This window comes from Diabrotica virgifera, chromosome 5, assembly GCF_917563875.1.
Source record: "Diabrotica virgifera virgifera chromosome 5, PGI_DIABVI_V3a".
NCBI classification, from domain to species: Eukaryota; Metazoa; Arthropoda; class Insecta; order Coleoptera; family Chrysomelidae; genus Diabrotica; species Diabrotica virgifera.
The window spans coordinates 25,491,942-25,500,835 of record NC_065447.1 but is presented as its reverse complement, the minus strand read 5'-3'; positions in this window follow the sequence as shown (position 1 = coordinate 25,500,835).

Below are 8,894 nucleotides of genomic sequence, written 5' to 3'. Positions count from 1 at the left end.
ATCAGGTTCCACAAGTAAAATCACGTTCTGCAATTAAAACTTCCCCTGTTCCAGTGTACCGATACATCAAAGTTTGTCCGACTAGACACCGTTAAGCTGTTAACAAATTTTCAGCTTGCTATTAATAATTTTTTTTTGGTACGCAGGATCCAGGCTAATAGCTAATATCATTTTAAATTAATAAAATATGAATTTTTATTATATTAACTTAGCAAAATAAAAAAATGCTAACTAAACTAAACAAAAAAAAAAATAGGGTTTGAACCGGCGACCTCTTGATCGGCACTCGTATGCTCTACCACTTAGCCCTATCCCTTATTTATTTACGTACTGTACAACGGGATCTAAAAAATCATTGCATTACTTGCATCTAAAATTACTTAAAGTTCAAAATAAAATAAAATGCATCCATATAAAAGCTGTAGAAAATTGGTTAGCTATTGAGTTCTGAGCTATTCTGAAAATTTCAGGTGTCTATGTAGTCTGAAAGTATGCTTAAAATCGATTGCAACATTTCCCAGACATAGTGACAAAGTGAAGTATATAAAAAAGTTCTAAACAGTGTTCGTTGACCTTTGGTATATTTAAATCCTCAATTTAAGCTACAATATTACGTTAAATTCAAAAATTCCATAAATTTTCATGCAAACAACTTAATGGATATGTATCACAATAGTATCCTATTTTCGCTTCAATATTATCCAATCTTTGATATTCAATACCACATTACTAAACTCGTGTTGTTGTTTGTGTCCTTGTTTGTATCGAACCATATTGCAATAATCATAGCTAATGGTTTAAAAAACAATTTCCTGTTTCATAAAGAAAAGTAATATTGTCTTTCCTTTGTAACAGGATATTATATATTGTATCTTGTTATTTTATATTTTTAAAGGAATATACAGAAGATTACTTTAATCGAAAAATCAGAACTAAAAATAAGACAAGAATTGTATTGTTACAAGATCGAGGTATTAAGGTGATACAGTAGCGATCAACAGGTAGCAAAAACGCGTTCCAAGATTTCGGCTGTAATTTTGAATATTTTTTCGAGATATTTGGCACACATATTCGTAATATAATAAAGAATGGCGGTACAAAGCCCAATTTGAAAAAGATATTAATATGTGGAAATTACTCTGTAATTAAATACAATATTAAAAATACGAGCCTGTACCGCCATTAAGAAGAACAAAAAATACACTTTCTTCAAATAAACTTTTTTATCCGATGCCTAGATTTTGTGTCATTTTGGAACTACTAAAATTTTTGAAGTTATACTTCTTTAGGCGCGATTGAGGGTGAAATTTCAACATGCCCGGCGCATGCACACAGCGACAGTATGGTGTTAGTCGCTAAATCTTTTAGATTATGTAGCTCAACTAAGGTGTGCGTGAAAAGAATATATTAGTGTTTTTAGTAAATACATTTATTATAATTTTTGTGTCTTTGGGAGTAAGGTAATAAATATTATTGAAAATGTTTATTCAATAATTATCTAATTGTCACCGCGATTGTCATTATTATGACCGAGAAATAATAATACGTAAGGGTATCCTCGGTAGCTCGTCGATAGAGCATTCGCCTAGAGATCGAATCCCGGACAATGCACATTCTTTTTTTTATTCTTTTAGTTATTTCTAAAATTAATTTAATATTTAAATACAATATAAAAAAACTGTTTAAAGTAGATATATTGATTTTGTTGAAATCATATAGAAGTATAACTTCTTACATGCGTACAAAGTACACACACACATTCTTTTTTATTTCATTAGTAGTTCCAAAATGACACAAAATCTAGGCATCGGATAAAAAAGTTTATTTGAAGAAAGTGTATTTTTTTGTTCTTCTTAATGACGGTACAGGCTCGTTTTTTTAATATTTTTTTTAATTACAGAGTAATTTCCACATATTAATATATTTTTCAAATTGGGCTCTGTACCGGCATTCTTTATTATATTACGAATACGTGTGCCAAATATCTCGAAAAAATATTCAAAATTACAGCCGAAATCTTGGAACGCGTTTTTGCTACCTGTTGATCGCTACTGTTTCCTCTTAAGTTACTTTGTTTTATTTGGAAAAAAATAGGTGGTATAAAAATTAAAAATTACAATTACATACATACACACACCGGTAAAATTATCCGAACACCTTAAAAATGGGACATGTTTGATGTCTCGAATTTCCTAAAACTGTTATCCGATTTTAGTGATTCTTTTAATATATTATAGCCTTATTATTTAAGAATATCGGTGTAATAATATTGTTGCTAGACAGGTAAATATCAGTTTATACCGGGTGTAAAAATCATACTGTGTTTTTTTCTTAAAGTTCGGAACACTCTGTGAAATATTCTAGACTACATAAAATATTGAATTTAAAATTCAATTATAGCCTTAGGATTTCTTAACATTTTTTTTTTGATTTATTTGCTTATGTTGGAAAATGAAAAAGTTATGGACTTTAACAACTAGCCATGTTTTTTATCAATAAATCCTCATAGTAGTGGAGAGGAAAGCATGCTAAATTTGAAGTTACTCGAGCGTTATGGGGACCTATTGGATTGTAAAGTGTGGGTGCTAAAACCAAAAAAAGTTAAGTTAAGCTTTCCATAAAGTGTGGGACTCTTCATTTTTTAATTTAGTTTTCCATTTCCACCAATGGTTTTTTCCGATTATAGTGCCATCTATCCATAATTGGAAAAAATGTTGCGAATAAAAGTTGCTTATTTTTACGCCAAGAATCCAAATCTGCAATAAAAATTGGGGGCTCCTACTTAAGATTTTAAAGTAACCCCCCACCCCACCTCCGTGTTTGGTAGCATTAGATAGATTTTTGAAAAATATTGAATAGGTACGTGTATTCTGCAGTTTTACGATCTGATGTTCATTTCGCGAAATATCGTATTTAAAATTTTTAATTTACCCCCCACCCGTCTCCGTGGGGTGACGTGTTTAGTATTATTCAATAGATTTTTGAAAAATATTGATCACGTATTTTGTAGTTTTTCGATCTGACGTTTATTTCGCGAAATAGTCGCTTTTTTGAAATATACACTATTTTGCATGTACTTAATTTACCTTATCTTAATCTGACGATTTCGAGTTTTTCTAAGAATAATTAATAAGTTTAATTTAAAATCTTAAATAGGAGCCCCCAATTTTTATTGCAGATTTGGATTATTTACTTAAAAATAAGCAACTTTTATTCGACACATTTTTTAGGATTATGGAGAGATCGCGCTATAATCGGAAAAAAAACCGATTGTTTTAAATGGAAAATGACATTAAAAAATGAAAAGTGCCCCACTATATGGAAAACAAACTTAACCTTTTTCTGGTTTTAGCACATATTCTTCACAATCCAATAGGTCTCCATAACGCTCGAGTAACTGCAAATTTAGCATAATTTCCTCCCCTACTATGAGGATTTATTGATGAAAAACATGGATAGTTGTTAACGCACATAACTTTTTTATTATCCCAGAGAATTAAATGAATCAAAAAGGTAAATGTTAAGAAAGCCTAACTCTACAATCGAGTTTTCCAAATTTTAAGAAAAAACACAGTATGATTGGTACACCCGGTATAAAATGATATTTACCTGTCTAGCCACAATATTATCACAACGATATTCTTAATAATGAGGCTATAACATACTAAAAGAATCACTCAAATCGGACCACTGGTTTAGGAAATACGAGACATCAAACATGTCCCATTTTTAAGGTGTTCCTTTAATTTTGCCAGTCGCGGTGTGTGTATTTTGGTTATTGTACAAGTCGACAGAAATATCTGAACTGAAACCACCAAGGTCAGATTGATCGAAAACTTTAGTTACGCGACGTTGTCAGATCAATCAAGTTTCAAAGCTTTTTCGGACATTTATTTGTTACCTGTTTCACAGTAAAATTTCCTTCTGCGTCCTCCTGTGTAAATTTTAAAACATTTTGTATATAATTTCACGGGATTGTGCAATTATTGTTCTACTGTTCACGGCATTAATATAATATTTATGTTTACTAAGAATATCTCCAACCCTGCAAAGAATAACGTATTTATCATCATCAATGGCGCTACAACTCTTCGTGAGTCTTTGCCGCGTTTACTATTGCCTTCCATGTTTGTCGGTCCTGTGCCACTAATTCCCATTGTCGCACTCCCATTTTCTCTAGATCTTCTTTGACTGCATCTTTCCACCTTTTTCTAGGCCGTCCTATAGACCTTGTTCCATCTGGTATCTCCCAGAACACATTGTTTATAAGGCGATTGCCGTTACTGCGTATCACATGCCCTGCCCATCTGAGTCTATTGGTCTTTATATATCTGACTAGATTTTTTTACGAATAGAGACTCTAGCTCTTTATTGTATCTGCGCCTCCATTTGTTTGTCACGCTGTCTCTGCAAGGGACATATATCATTCGAAGGATTTTACGTTCCCACACCAGCAATTTATTTACTTCTCCCTTTGTTAGCGTCCATGTTTCGTTCCCATACGCGACTGCTGGTCGTATTATGGTCTTATATATCTGGATTTTTGCACCTCGTGAAAGTTTTGACTTCATTAAATGTTGCATTGCAAAGAAAGATCTATTTCCTGCCATTATTCTCGTTTCAACTTCTTGCTCTAATTTGTTGTCATTTGTGATTGTTGCTCCTAGATATTTAAATTCTTTAACCACTTCGAAGTTATGATCGTTTATAGTAATATTTTGCCTTATTCGCCGTCGTTCTTGTTTTGAGGCGACCATGTATTTTGTTTTGTCTTCATTTATTTTTAGACCGATATTTAATGCAGCTTCTTCAAAGCTCGAGAAAATATCCTTAGTTTCTAATGTTGATTGTGCTACTGCGCCTACGTCATCGGCAAAGGCGTGTATGACTTTTGCTCCTCGAGTAGTTAAGTCTGGTTTGATTTTGTGATATATTTTCCGCATGACATATTCTAAGGCCAGGTTAAACAACAATGGGGACAACGGATCTCCCTGTCTCAGTCCAGAATTTACGCAGAAAGCGTTTGATATTTTTTCCCCCTATTCTAACTTGTACAAAGGAGTTACGTACACACATTTGTGTTACCGCAGATAGTTTTTTGGGTACGCCGAGCTCGATCATTGCCTTCCATAACGTTGCACGATTAATTGAATCATAAGAATGTTTGAAGTCTATAAAGATCTGATGCACGTCCTGATTATATTCCCAATACTTTTCAAATATTTGTCTTATTGTAAATATTTGATCAATAGTCGATCTGCCAGGCCTGAAACCACACTGGTAGTCACCAACTATTTCTTCGGCGTATGGTACTAATCTTTTTAATAATATCGAAGCCAATATTTTATACGTAGTGTTGATTAGTGAGATTCCTCTGTAATTCATGCATGATTCCTGTTTTCCTTTCTTGTTTATGGGTACAATAATACTACCACACCATTCTTTCGGTATTATTTCTTGTTGCCAGGCGTTTTCTATTAATTGATGGATTTTACTTATGAGTTCATAACCGCCTGTTTTAATTAGCTAGGCATCAATATTGTCCAGACCAGGGGATTTATCGTTTTTAAGTGTGTTTATGGCATGCGTAATTTCTTCCATGCTTGGTGGGGGTATTTCTAATTCGGCCTTTTGATACTCATCTTCTCCGTTGTTTCCACCATTAACGTATTTATGTAATTGTAATAAATCATTTTCGGCTAAATTTTAATTTCAGGGAAATTCCATCAAGAGACAAAATAATATGTCTAAAAACATTTACCTTGTCTTATCTGTGCATTTATGGAGAAAAGGTTTACTGCAAACCTTTTAATGAGCTATAAATACATTTTATGGCCAACCGTCACTAAAGTCATTCATTATTGTACTCATTTGCCGCCATTTGCGGCAGTAAAGTAACACTTTATTGTACTGAAAGAAGAATTTTACTTTACCTGTCGCGGTTAATCAAATTAACCGAGATTGAATGTAAGTGGTCGATGGCAGTAATTGAATGGCGAGTATTTGAGTGGACTTACAATTTATTTACTTTAATTATTAAAAATATTGTACGCAATTTGCGATATTATCAATTAAATTTATTTCAAAAAGTAAAATTCTATAGTATTTTGTAATTATATTCATATAAAATAAATTAAAACTTTACCCATTTAGTAATTATTCAATACTGATAAGATAACTATCGATTAAAAATGGAAAGCGGCCATCTTGCAAGATATCTGTCAATCTGTCATGACTGTCATGAAATTATTATGACGTCTAAAATTTAAAAAGTTCTTAAATTGTAAATTGCAAGTAAGTGTTAGTAAAACCAATATCAAATTATGTTGGCAAATATGATTTTATATCAATAAAACATATCTTAACCGATTGTCAAATATACCAGCCAACTAGATGTAAACAACCTTCCCAGGGACATATCTGAGCTTCTTAGAGACAATACAAATAATATCAAAAATATCATACAGTTTTTAACGGAAATAGGAATAAAAGACATTTAATTGTATCATAAATTTTTCAGGTATACTTTTTGTTAGTACATATATGTACTTACTTAATATTACAATCTCTTTTTATTTTTAATATACAGGGTGTCTGCGTAACTTTGCACCATATGGGAAACTTTTTAATATCAATTTTACGAAAAAAAGTCATTCTTTGTAAAGTGCTCTGCATAGTCTAAAACCTAAGATGCAATCATCAGATATCAAATTTTGTCAACAGTATACGAGGTATGTCAAAAAATATTAATTTCGCTCAAGAGCAAACTACATTTATACTTCAAAATATCAAAAAATTTTATTATGAAAAGTTTTTTGTAATTAAAAACCATATTCAAATATGCAATAACAGCCTTCTACGTGAAAAAAAAATTCTGAGATTTTCCTAAATTACCGATTCCGAACATCATTTTTATTTATTAGACATGTAATAACTCTTTTATTAATAATTTTAGGAAAAAAACTTATTCTTCATAAAAATCTGTGCATGGTCTAAACCTCAAGATAAAACCATCAATTTTCCAAGTTTGTTAATTTTATACGAGGTGTGTCAAATAATATGAATTTAGAAAGAATTCTTTCTAAATTCATATTATTTGATACACCTCGTATAAAATTAACAAACTTGGATAACTGATGGTTGCATCTTGAGGTTTAGACCATGCACAGATTTTTATGAAGAGTACCTTTTTTCCTAAAATTATTAATAAAAGAGTTATTACAGGTCTAATAAATAAAAATGATGTTCGGAATCAGTAATTTAGGAAAATCTCAGACATTTTTTTTCTCGTAGATGGCTGTTATTGCATATTTGAATATGGTTTTTAATTACAAATAACTTTTCATAATAATTTTTTTTGATATTTTGAAATATAAAGGTACAGTGGAACCTCGATAACTCGGATTAATCGGGACCGCGGCCGATCCGGGTTATCGAAAATCCGAGATAGCCGGAGAATATGGTAAAAATTAATAAAATATGGTATACTTACAGATAAACTCCATTAGAATTGAAATAACATGAAATATATTTATAAATATGCACAGTACCTACTCATCAAAATTACTAAAAAAAGCACCAAACACAAACGTAAGCAAACGGAAGGGAACAATACAAGACGCACAATACAGTCACAACGATGTAATGTTATTTAAGAACAGTGAAAACTAAAAACCATTGTTTATAAAAGAATTTTTTAAATAGTCTTTTCTAAACAATGCTAAGACAGTTTGAAATAAAAAGGAATAGGTACTACAGACAGGTGCCTGTTGTTTCTGCGGCGTGTGCTATGAGTCATTTTTACTATCGACTATCGTATAGTTCAAATTACACACATACACATTATCTCTCAAATATTATATTACATATATTTTTATTGTTGAAAGGTTTGTCTGATAATTAACTACTTTGATGAGAAATAAGCCACAATTAAATTGAAAAATAATTTTATTAACGTTTCACGACGCCCAAATCAGGTCGTTGTCAAAATACAAAATATTGAAAATCAAAATGTTTATCTGATGAAAATCGGTCCGGGTTAGCCGGACTTCCGGGTTATCGGGGGCCGACTTATCGGGGTTCCACTGTAGTTTGTTCTTGAGCGAAATTAATATTTTTTGACATACCTCGTATACTGTTGACAAAATTTGATATCTGATGATTGCACCTTAGGTTTTAGACTATGCAGAGCACTTTATAAAGAATGACTTTTTTTTCGTAAAATTGATATTAAAAAAGTTTCCCATATGGTGTAAAGTTACGCAGACACCCTGTATATTTTACATTGTTGTCGTTTATAACCCCAGTGGTACGGACGACATTACATTTAAAAAATATATGTTGGCGATAAAATTTTGTATGCACCACGTCAGTAAAGACTCTTTATCAAACTCGTCTGTTACTCGCCTCGCTCGCTACGCTCGCTCTTCTCGTAATATCAGACCCGTTCCATAAAGAGTCACTTTACTGATTTGGTACATAATTAACTATTATCGGTTTTTGCATATAATATCAACACTATACTTTCAAAAGTATTTAGAACAACGTGCATCATTTCAAATGTTGTAGCAACAAAAGGTGTATTTAAAATGTAAATGCAAAAACATATTTGTTTCAAATGGCAGCAAATAAAAATACGACGATATCGAACACATTCGCAAAATTTTACATCAACAAACTATGAATGCAGCAAAACTCCAGAACAATGGTAAAGGTAAACTGTCCTTTAATTTATTTTTTAAATACACTAAAGCATACAAAAGTTTGCGCTGACGACAACTTTGTTCCATTTTGATGGAAGCTTACATACCTTTTAACAAGTTACAATATCTCGTGGTCCGTGGATTTTACAAAAATATTGTGAACAAAACTGCCGTGCTAGGCCTAAAGGCGGT